Source organism: Oncorhynchus tshawytscha, linkage group LG13 (genome assembly GCF_018296145.1).
Source record: "Oncorhynchus tshawytscha isolate Ot180627B linkage group LG13, Otsh_v2.0, whole genome shotgun sequence".
Lineage (NCBI taxonomy): Eukaryota > Metazoa > Chordata > Actinopteri > Salmoniformes > Salmonidae > Oncorhynchus > Oncorhynchus tshawytscha.
In genome coordinates, this window is record NC_056441.1 from 5,437,330 (window position 1) to 5,449,048 (window position 11,719).

General features: G+C 40.5%; 1 protein-coding gene across 1 annotated transcript in view; it reads left to right on the top strand.

The window, feature by feature from the left end:
- Positions 1-9,914: 9,914 nt before the first annotated feature.
- LOC112239109 (uncharacterized protein KIAA1522 homolog) overlaps positions 9,915-11,719 on the top strand; it is a 95,016-nt gene continuing 93,211 nt past the window's right edge. Inside the window, 1 exon segment of the mRNA XM_042295079.1 lies at positions 9,915-10,114. The gene's annotated coding sequence lies outside the window, so the exon portion shown is untranslated.

Genomic DNA, 11,719 nt, shown 5'->3' on the forward strand with positions numbered 1-11,719 from the left:
ACCGACATTACAGACACCGACATTACAGACACCGACATTACAGACACCGACATTACAGACACCGACATTACAGACACCGTCTACCAGACACCGACATTACAGACACCGACATTACAGACACCGACATTACAGACACCGTCTACCAGACACCGACATTACAGACACCGACATTACAAACACCGACATTACAGACACCGACATTACAGACACCGTCATTACAGACACCGACATTACAGACACCGACATTACAAACACCGACATTACAGACACCGACATTACAAACACCGTCTACCAGACACCGACATTACAGACACCGTCTACCAGACACCGACATTACAGACACCGACATTACAGACACTGACATTACAGACACCGTCTACAGACACCGACATTACAGACACCGACATTACAGACACCGACATTACAGACACCGACATTACAGACACCGTCTACCAGACACCAACATTACAGACACCGACATTACAGACACCGACATTACAGACACCGTCTACCAGACACCGACATTACAGACACCGACATTACAGACACCGACATTACAGACACCGTCTACCAGACACCGACATTACAGACACCGACATTACAGACACCGACATTACAGACACCGACATTACAGACACCGTCTACCAGACACCGACATTACAGACACCGACATTACAGACACCGACATTACAGACACCGACATTATAGACACCGACATTACAGACACCGACATTACAGACACCGACATTACAGACACCGTCTACCAGACACCGACATTACAGACACCGACATTACAGACACCGACATTACAGACACCGTCTAAAAGACACCGACATTACAGACACCGCCTACCAGACAAGATACATTAGACACTGCCTACTATATATATATCAGAACAGCCTACTATATATATATATATCAGAACAGCCTACTATATATATATCAGTACAGCCTACTATATATATAAGTACAGCCTACTATATATATATATATATTAGTACAGCCTACTATATATATATATATATATTAGTACAGCCTACTATATATATATATATATCAGTACAGCCTACTATATATATATATATATATATCAGTACAGCCTACTATATATATATCAGTACAGCCTAATATATATATATCAGTACAGCCTACTATATACATCAGTACAGCCTACTATATATATATCAGTACAGCCTACTATATATACATCAGTACAGCCTACTATATATATATCAGTACAGCCTACTATATATATATCAGTACAGCCTACTATATATATATCAGTACAGCCTACTATATATATCAGTACAGCCTACTATATGTATCAGTACAGCCTACTATATATATCAGTACAGCCTACTATATGTATCAGTACAGCCTACTATATATATATCAGTACAGCCTACTATATATATATCAGTACAGCCTACTTTATACATCAGTACAGCCTACTATATATATCAGTACAGCCTACTATATATACATCAGTACAGCCTACTATATATATATATCAGTACAGCCTACTATATATATATCAGTACAGCCTACTATATATATATCAGTACAGCTACTATATATATAAGTACAGCCTACTATATATATATCAGTACAGCCTACTATATACATATCAGTACAGCCTACTATATATATATATCAGTACAGCCTACTATATATATCAGTACAGCCTAATAAATATATATCAGTACAGCTTACTATATATATAAGTACAGCCTACTATATATATATATCAGTACAGCTTACTATATATATATCAGTACAGCCTACTTTATACATCAGTACAGCCTACTATATATATCAGTACAGCTTACTATATATATAAGTACAGCCTACTATATATATATGTATATTAGTACAGCCTACTATATATATATATATATATCAGAACAGCCTACTATATATATATCAGTACAGCCTACTATATATATAAGTACAGCCTACTATATATATATATATATATAGTACAGCCTACTATATATATATATATATATATTTAGTACAGCCTACTATATATATATATATCAGTACAGCCTACTATATATATATATATATATCAGTACAGCCTACTATATATATATCAGTACAGCCTAATATATATATATCAGTACAGCCTACTATATACATCAGTACAGCCTACTATATATATATCAGTACAGCCTACTATATATACATCAGTACAGCCTACTATATATATATATCAGTACAGCCTACTATATATATATCAGTACAGCCTACTATATATATATCAGTACAGCCTACTATATATATCAGTACAGCCTACTATATGTATCAGTACAGCCTACTATATATATCAGTACAGCCTACTATATGTATCAGTACAGCCTACTATATATATATCAGTACAGCCTACTATATATATATCAGTACAGCCTACTTTATACATCAGTCCAGCCTACTATATATATCAGTACAGCCTACTATATATACATCAGTACAGCCTACTGTATATATATATATCAGTACAGCCTACTATATATATATCAGTACAGCCTACTATATATATATCAGTACAGCTTACTATATATATAAGTACAGCCTACTATATATATATCAGTACAGCCTACTATATACATATCAGTACAGCCTACTATATATATATATCAGTACAGCCTACTATATATATCAGTACAGCCTAATAAATATATATCAGTACAGCTTACTATATATATAAGTACAGCCTACTATATATATATCAGTACAGCTTACTATATATATATCAGTACAGCCTACTTTATACATCAGTACAGCCTACTATATATATCAGTACAGCTTACTATATATATAAGTACAGCCTACTATATATATATATATATATTAGTACAGCCTACTATATATATATATATATATTAGTACAGCCTACTATATATATATATATATCAGTACAGCCTACTATATATATATATATATCAGTACAGCCTACTATATATATATCAGTACAGCCTAATATATATATATATCAGTACAGCCTACTATATACATCAGTACAGCCTACTATATATACATCAGTACAGCCTACTATATATATATATATATCAGTACAGCCTACTATATATATATCAGTACAGCCTACTATATATATATCAGTACAGCTTACTATATATATAAACAGCCTACTATATATATATCAGTACAGCCTACTATATATATATCAGTACAGCCTACTATATATATCAGTACAGCCTACTATATGTATCAGTACAGCCTACTATATATATCAGTACAGCCTACTAGTATCAGTACAGCCTACTATATATATATCAGTACAGCCTACTATATATATATCAGTACAGCCTACTTTATACATCAGTACAGCCTACTACATATATCAGTACAGCCTACTATATATACATCAGTACAGCCTACTATATATATATATCAGTACAGCCTACTATATATATATCAGTACTAGCCTACTATATATATATCAGTACAGCTTACTATATATATAAGTACAGCCTACTATATATATATCAGTACAGCCTACTATATACATATCAGTACAGCCTACTATATATATATATCAGTACAGCCTACTATATATATCAGTACAGCCTAATAAATATATATCAGTACAGCTTACTATATATATAAGTACAGCCTACTATATATATATCAGTACAGCTTACTATATATATATCAGTACAGCCTACTTTATACATCAGTACAGCCTACTATATATATCAGTACAGCTTACTATATATATAAGTACAGCCTACTATATATATATATATTAGTACAGCCTACTATATATATATATATATATATCAGAACAGCCTACTATATATATATCAGTACAGCCTACTATATATATAAGTACAGCCTACTATATATATATATATATTAGTACAGCCTACTATATATATATATATATATTAGTACAGCCTACTATATATATATATATATCAGTACAGCCTACTATATATATATATATATATCAGTACAGCCTACTATATATATATCAGTACAGCCTAATATATATATATCAGTACAGCCTACTATATACATCAGTACAGCCTACTATATATATATCAGTACAGCCTACTATATATACATCAGTACAGCCTACTATATATATATATCAGTACAGCCTACTATATATATATCAGTACAGCCTACTATATATATATCAGTACAGCCTACTATATATATCAGTACAGCCTACTATATGTATCAGTACAGCCTACTATATATATCAGTACAGCCTATGTATCAGTACAGCCTACTATATATATATCAGTACAGCCTACTATATATATATCAGTACAGCCTACTTTATACATCAGTACAGCCTACTATATATATCAGTACAGCCTACTATATATACATCAGTACAGCCTACTATATATATATATCAGTACAGCCTACTATATATATATCAGTACAGCCTACTATATATATATCAGTACAGCTTACTATATATATATAAGTACAGCCTACTATATATATATCAGTACAGCCTACTATATACATATTGGTACAGCCTACTATATATATATATCAGTACAGCCTACTATATATATCAGTACAGCCTAATAAATATATATCAGTACAGCTTACTATATATATAAGTACAGCCTACTATATATATATCAGTACAGCCTATATATATATCAGTACAGCCTACTTTATACATCAGTACAGCCTACTATATATATCAGTACAGCTTACTATATATATAAGTACAGCCTACTATATATATATATATATATTAGTACAGCCTACTATATATATATATATATATATTAGTACAGCCTACTATATATATATATATATATATATCAGTACAGCCTACTATATATATATATATATCAGTACAGCCTACTATATATATATCAGTACAGCCTAATATATATATATCAGTACAGCCTACTATATACATCAGTACAGCCTACTATATATATATCAGTACAGCCTACTATATATACATCAGTACAGCCTACTATATATATATCAGTACAGCCTACTATATATATATCAGTACAGCCTACTATATATATATCAGTACAGCCTACTATATATATCAGTACAGCCTACTATATGTATCAGTACAGCCTACTATATATATAAGTACAGCCTACTATATGTATCAGTACAGCCTACTATATATATATCAGTACAGCCTACTATATATATATCAGTACAGCCTACTTTATACATCAGTACAGCCTACTATATATATCAGTACAGCCTACTATATATACATCAGTACAGCCTACTATATATATATATCAGTACAGCCTACTATATATATATCAGTACAGCCTACTATATATATATCAGTACAGCTTACTATATATATAAGTACAGCCTACTATATATATATCAGTACAGCCTACTATATACATATCAGTACAGCCTACTATATATATATATATCAGTACAGCCTACTATATATATCAGTACAGCCTAATAAATATATATCAGTACAGCTTACTATATATATAAAGTACAGCCTATATATATATATCAGTACAGCTGTACAGCCTACTTTATACATCAGTACAGCCTACTATATATATCAGTACAGCTTACTATATATATAAGTACAGCCTACTATATATATATATATATTAGTACAGCCTACTATATATATATATATATATTAGTACAGCCTACTATATATATATATATATCAGTACAGCCTACTATATATATATATATATATCAGTACAGCCTACTATATATATATCAGTACAGCCTAATATATATATATCAGTACAGCCTACTATATACATCAGTACAGCCTACTATATATATATCAGTACAGCCTACTATATATACATCAGTACAGCCTACTATATATATATATATATCAGTACAGCCTACTATATATATATATCAGTACAGCCTACTATATATATATCAGTACAGCCTACTATATATATCAGTACAGACAGCCTACTATATGTATCAGTACAGCCTACTATATATATATCAGTACAGCCTACTATATATATATCAGTACAGCCTACTTTATACATCAGTACAGCCTACTATATATATCAGTACAGCCTACTATATATACATCAGTACAGCCTACTATATATATATATCAGTACAGCCTACTATATATATATCAGTACAGCCTACTATATATATATCAGTACAGCTTACTATATATATAAGTACAGCCTACTATATATATATCAGTACAGCCTACTATATACATATCAGTACAGCCTACTATATATATATATCAGTACAGCCTACTATATATATCAGTACAGCCTAATAAATATATATCAGTACAGCTTACTATATATATAAGTACAGCCTACTATATATATATCAGTACAGCCTACTTTATACATCAGTACAGCCTACTATATATATCAGTACAGCCTACTATGTATATATCAGTACAGCCTACTTTATACATCAGTACAGCCTACTATATATATCAGTACAGCGTACTATATATATATCAGTACAGCCTACTATATATATCAGTACAGCCTACTATATACATCAGTACAGCCTACTATATATATATCAGTACAGCCTACTATATATATATATAACAGTACAGCCTACTATAGATCAGTACAGCCTACTAATATATTTATCAGTACAGCCTACTATATATATATCAGTACAGCCTACTATATATCAGTACAGCCTAATAAATATATATCAGTACAGCCTACTATAGATCAATACAGCCTACTATATATATCAGTACAGAGATGACTGGTCCTGGACTCCTGACAGCTAATGGCTGGGCCCTGTCTAATGGCTGGGCCCTGTCTACTGGCTGGGCCCTGTCTAACGGCTGGGCCCTGTCAAAGAGATGACTGGTTCTGGACTCCTGACAGCTAATGGCTGGGCCCTGTCAGAGAGATGACTGGATCTGGACTCCTGACAGCTAATGGCTGGGCCCTGTCTAATGGCTGGGCCCTGTCTAATGGCTGGGCCCTGTCTAATGGCTGGGCCCTTTGTAACGGCTGGGCCCTGTCTAATGGCTGGGCCCTGTCAAAGAGATGACTCGTGCTGGACTCCTGACAGCTAATGGCTGGGCCCTGTCAGAGAGATGACTGGTTCTGGACTCCTGACAGCTAATGGCTGGGCCCTGTCTAATGGCTGGGCCCTGTCTAACGGCTGGGCCCTGTCTAATGGCTGGGCCCTGTCTACTGGCTGGGCCCTGTCCTGCTGGGCCCTGTCTACTGGCTGGGCCCTGTCTAATGGCTGGGCCCTGTCAAAGAGATGACTGGTTCTGGACTCCTGACAGCTAATGGCTGGGCCCTGTCAAATGGCTGGGCCCTGTCTAATGGCTGGGCCCTGTCAAAGAGATGACTGGTTCTGGACTCCTGACAGCTAATGGCTGGGCCCTGTCTAATGGCTGGGCCCTGTCTAACGGCTGTACCCTGTCAAAGAGATGACTGGTTCTGGACTCCTGACAGCTAATGGCTGGGCCCTGTCTAATGGCTGGGCCCTGTCTAATGGCTGGGCCCTGTCTAACGGCTGTACCCTGTCAAAGAGATGACTGGTCCTGGACTCCTGACAGCTAATGGCTGGGCCCTGTCAAAGAGATGACTCGTGCTGGACTCCTGACAGCTAATGGCTGGGCCCTGTCAGAGAGATGACTGGTTCTGGACTCCTGACAGCTAATGGCTGGGCCCTGTCTAATGGCTGGGCCCTGTCTAACGGCTGGGCCCTGTCTAATGGCTGGGCCCTGTCTACTGGCTGGGCCCTGTCTAACTGCTGGGCCCTGTCTACTGGCTGGGCCCTGTCTAATGGCTGGGCCCTGTCAAAGAGATGACTGGTTCTGGACTCCTGACAGCTAATGGCTGGGCCCTGTCAAATGGCTGGGCCCTGTCTAATGGCTGGGCCCTGTCAAAGAGATGACTGGTTCTGGACTCCTGACAGCTAATGGCTGGGCCCTGTCTAATGGCTGGGCCCTGTCTAACGGCTGTACCCTGTCAAAGAGATGACTGGTTCTGGACTCCTGACAGCTAATGGCTGGGCCCTGTCTAATGGCTGGGCCCTGTCTAATGGCTGGGCCCTGTCTAACGGCTGTACCCTGTCAAAGAGATGACTGGTCCTGGACTCCTGACAGCTAATGGCTGGGCCCTGTCAAAGAGATGAAAAGCAGACTGGGTCTATATGTCTGTCTCTTCTTCGTTAGGTAACACCCTACTGCTTTACTTCCAGATGCTGCATTTCAATGTTGCTACAGATGAAATCCATGCATTGAAGTGTTGCTGAGCTATTTTACGGCTCATGTTAGATATACGATTTAAGATATATCACTGTTGTAGAATATCAGCCATTTAAATCCCCTAAGTAGTTAGTTTGTAAGTCCATCTGATTACTAAACACTCTCCTGGATCCATCCTCCCCCTAACCTTTTCTCCTACTGTCCTCTTCACCTCCCCCTAGCCTTTCTCCTCCCTTCCTCTCCTTCACCTCCCCCTAGCCTTTTATCCTCCTGTCCTCCTCTTCACCTCCCCTAGCCTTTCTCCTCCTGTCCTCCTCTTCACCTCCCATTAGCCTTTTCTCCTCCTGCTGTCTCCTTCACCTCCCCTAGCCTTTCTCCTCCTTCCTCTCCTTCACCTCCCTCTAGCCTTTTCTCCTCCTGTCCTGTCCTTCACCTCCCCCTAGCCTTTTCTCCTCCTGCTGTCTCCTTCACCTCCCCCTAGCCTTTTCTCCTCCTGTCCTCTCCTTCACCTCCCCCTAGCCTTTTCTCCTCCTGTCCTCCTCTTCTCCTCCCCCTAGCCTTTTCTCCTCCTGCTGTCTCCTTCACCTCCCCTCGCCTTTTCTCCTCCTTTCCTGTCCTTCATCTCCCCCTAGCCTTTCTCCTCCTGTCCTCTCCTTCACCTCCCTCTAGCCTTTTCTCAGCCTGTCCTCTCCTTCAACTCCATCTAGCCCTTTTCTCCTCCTGTCCTCCTCTTCACCTCCCTCTAGCCTTTTCTCCTCCTGTCCTCTCCTTCACCTCCCCCTAGCCTTTTCTCCTCCTGTTGTCTCCTTCACCTCCCCCTAACCTTTTCTCCTCCTGCTGTCTCCTTCACCTCCCCTAGCCTTTTCTCCTCCTGTCCTGTCCTTCACCTCCCCCTAGCCTTTTCTCCTCCTGTCCTCCTCTTCTCCTCCCCTAGCCTTTTCTCCTCCTGCTGTCTCCTTCACCTCCCCCTAGCCTTTTCTCCTCCTGTCCTCCTCTTCACCTCCCCCCTAGCCTTTTCTCCTCCTGTCCTGTCCTTCACCTCCCCCTAGCCTTTTCTCCTCCTGTCCTCTCCTTCACCTCCCCCTAGCCTTTTCTCCTTCTGTCCTCTCCTTCACCTCCCCCTAGCCTTTTCTCCTCCTGCTGTCTCCTTCACCTCCTCACTATCCCTCTCCAGCCTCTTCTTCCCTCCCCTTCTCATTCCGTACAGAGCTAGCAGAGCTAGCAAATGCTAGTCCTGTGGGGTTTGTAATGGGAGCAGAAGCTAGCAGAGCTAGCTCTGAGGCTAATGCTAGTACTGTGGGGTTTGTAATGGGAGCAGAAGCTAGCAGAGCTAGCTCTGAGGCTAATGCTAGTACTGTGGGGTTTGTAATGGGAGCAGAGGCTAACAGAGCTAGCTCTGAGGCTAATGCTAGTCCTGTGGGGTTTGTAATGGGAGCAGAGGCTAGCAGAGCTAGCTCTGAGGCAAATGCTAGTACTGTGGGGTTTATAATGGGAGCAGAGGCTAGCAGAGCTAGCTCTGAGGCAAATGCTAGTACTGTGGGGTTTGTAATGGGAGCAGAGGCTAGCAGAGCTAGCTCTGAGGCAAATGCTAGTACTGTGGGGTTTGTAATGGGAGGAGAGGCTAGCAGAGCTAGCTCGGAGGCAAATGCTAACAGCACTGTTGGAAGTGGGAGGGGGAGGCTAGCCCACAGAGGGAGGCACAAACAGCCAGCACTGAGCATGGAGCTTCATTCACTCGTACACTGCTAAACACAGAATACTGCAGCCTGCGCACAGAGGGAGAGAGAGAGAGAGAGAGAGAGAGAGAGAGAGAGAGAGAGAGAGAGAGAGAGAGAGAGAGAGAGACAGAGAGAGAGAGAGAGAGAGAGAGAGAGATAAACAGCAAAGGGGGAAAAGAGAAGAGGCATGGTTCGCAATGTGAGTAAGAAAGAGTTTGGGTACTTGGGTACTTGGATAGACCAAGTTTGTGTGTTGCCATGGAGAGAGGGAGATTGAGAAAAACATTTTGTTAACATTAACGTGGTGTGAGAGACAGTGGAGTGCTGGTGTGTGTGTTCCTGCCAGAGGCTGTGTGTGTCCGCATTTCTGTGTTTGTGTGTGTGTGTGTGTGTGTGTGTGTGTGTGTGTGTGTACAGAGATGGGTCAGAGAGAGAGAGTTTAGAATTACAGTAGAAGGAGAGGACTGAGGTAGAAGTTACCTTCTGAAAACTGTAGTGTGTGTTTGGATGTTTCCCAGCAGTAGAAGGAGAGGATTGAGGTAGAAGTTACCTTCTGAATACTGTAGTGTGTTTGGATGTTTCCCAGCTGTAGACGGAGAGGACTGAGGTAGAAGTTACCTTCTGAATACTGTAGTGTGTGTTTGGATGTTTCCCAGCAGTAGAAGGAGAGGACTGAGGTAGAAGTTACCTTCTGGATGTTTCCCAGCTGTAGAAGGAGAGGACTGAGGTAGAAGTTACCTTCTGAATACTGTAGTGTGTGTTTGGATGTTTCCCAGCAGTAGAAGGAGAGGACTGAGGTAGAAGTTACCTTCTGAATACTGTAGTGTGTGTTTGGATGTTTCCCAGCAGTAGAAGGAGAGGACTGAGGTAGAAGTTACCTTCTGAATACTGTAGTGTGTGTTTGGATGTTTCCCAGCAGTAGAAGGAGAGGACTGAGGTAGAAGTTACCTTCTGGATGTTTCCCAGCAGTAGAAGGAGAGGACTGAGGTAGAAGTTACCTTCTGGATGTTTCCCAGCAGTAGAAGGAGAGGACTGAGGTAGAAGTTACCTTCTGGATGTTTCCCAGCTGCTCTTCATGAGGTGCTCGTTATTTTCTCCTCTTGTTGTGTATTTGATTCAGGCTTTACAGGGATTGTGGGTAGTGCTCAGAACAGGGTGGTGTTGGCCGGGGATTGTGGGTAGTACTCAGAACAGGGTGGTGTTGGCTGGGGATTGTGGGTAGTACTCAGAAAAGGGTGGTGCTGGCTGGGGATTGTGGGTAGTACTCAGAACAGGGTGGTGCTGGCTGGGGATTGTGGGTAGTACTCAGAACAGGGTGGTGCTGGCTGGGGATTGTGGGTACTACTCAGAACAGGCTGGTGCTGGCTGGGGATTGTGGGTAGTACTCAGAACAGGGTGGTGCTGGCTGGGGATTGTGGGTAGTACTCAGAACAGGGTGGTGCTGGCTGGGGATTGTGGGTAGTACTCAGAACAGGGTGGTGCTGGCTGGGGATTGTGGGTACTACTCAGAACAGGGTGGTGTTGGCTGGGGATTGTGGGTAGTACTCAGAACAGGGTGGTGCTGGCTGGGGATTGGCTGGGGATTGTGGGTACTACTCAGAACAGGGTGGTGCTGGCTGGGGATTGTGGGTAGTACTCAGAACAGGGTGGTGCTGGCTGGGGATTGTGGGTAGTACTCAGAACAGGGTGGTGCTGGCTGGGGATTGTGGGTAGTACTCAGAACAGGGTGGTGCTGGCTGGCTGGGGATTGTGGGTAGTACTCAGAACAGGGTGGTGTTGGCTGGGGATTGTGGGTACTACTCAG